Source organism: Oncorhynchus mykiss, unplaced genomic scaffold (genome assembly GCF_013265735.2).
Source record: "Oncorhynchus mykiss isolate Arlee unplaced genomic scaffold, USDA_OmykA_1.1 un_scaffold_534, whole genome shotgun sequence".
Taxonomy (NCBI): domain Eukaryota; kingdom Metazoa; phylum Chordata; class Actinopteri; order Salmoniformes; family Salmonidae; genus Oncorhynchus; species Oncorhynchus mykiss.
This window is the reverse complement of record NW_023493981.1, coordinates 36,831-38,196: the sequence shown is the minus strand read 5'-3', so window position 1 is coordinate 38,196 and position 1,366 is coordinate 36,831.

The window sequence follows — 1,366 nt, the reverse complement described above, 5'->3', positions numbered from 1 at the left end:
TGCACTGAAAGAACACAACATATCATATCTTGAGTTAGAACAAATTAACAGGAAAACGTCAGTATTTTTTTTAAAACCTAAATAAATTCCAAAACAATGAACCAAAACAAACATAAAATCCAATATCAGGAAATGTGCCAATGAACACAGAGAACATAGTAGCTTCCACAAGCACCAAGCTTCCCCGTCACTCTCCATTCACTACTGTTTTATGGTGGTGACTGACTGTGGCAGTGGCAGGTCCATTAACACCTCCGCACCACACCGCCCAGCCCCCTCGATAAACAGCCCAGCCGGGGTCCACCCTAATGGGCCAAACTCATTCTCAGCCCAGCCTGTCTCCAGGTGTGGAAGTGTGGCCCTGTAATTGATAATTAAGGGGCAATAGCCCAGTGGTCAATGCAGACCCACAGCAGGGGAGAGAGAGGGAGGGGCCAGGCCCCACACTGTCACTCAAAGAAAAGAGAGCGGGAGAGAGATGGGGGTAGGTTGTTGGCTGCAATTCAGTAAGGGAAGCTTGGAGAGACAAACACACAAACAGGCAGGCATGGCTTGCACATTGGCAGGCATGAACGCAGGTATGAACTTAGGCAGGCAGGCATACCCTCACACACACACACAATGCTGAGAACAGATAGATGTGATAAAGGAGGACCACACAGATGAATCACACACCCACACTGATCTGCAGCATACAAATTCTAATGGAAAACACAGAGACTGACACACACACACACACACACACAGATAGTGCTGTAGGTGTGGCACAGTGGCAGAGGTACTGACTGGAACGTGTCTGTATGTCTATGGTGGCAGCAGTGTGAGGTTGCAGACGGTGCTGGTTGGTTGGTTGGTTGGGCTTTCACCCAAGTCTGAGAGGGATAGAGCACTTACAGTTACACCTCAGATCTTATCAATCACATAGAGCTGTGATGACAGCTGTTTAATCCACCTTGCCACTGTAGGTTTAGGCAAAGCAGCACATGACGATGAGCGCCTCTCAGATGAACAGTTTACATGAACATGAAGGCAGATGACATCTGCTTTTCCTGCAATGCTGCTGCACACAGATCAGTTTAGCCTTTTAGATCATAATGAATACGATTAAATGTTCAGGGGGAAACCTGATCCTAGATCAGCACTCCTACTCTAAGACGCTTCATGAATACGGGCCCCCACAGATCTTATAGTGCTCTTCCTTCACATGTGCAATTCCTCAGTCAGCTTCCATCATCATTCAACAGTAATGTTGTTGTGTAGATGAACCTCACAGGAGTAACTCAAAGGAGACTGTAGATAGGAGTAATGAGAAGTGGCGTTTTATTCATTTATGTATTTATTGTCATTTTCCCATTATCTGGTTTAC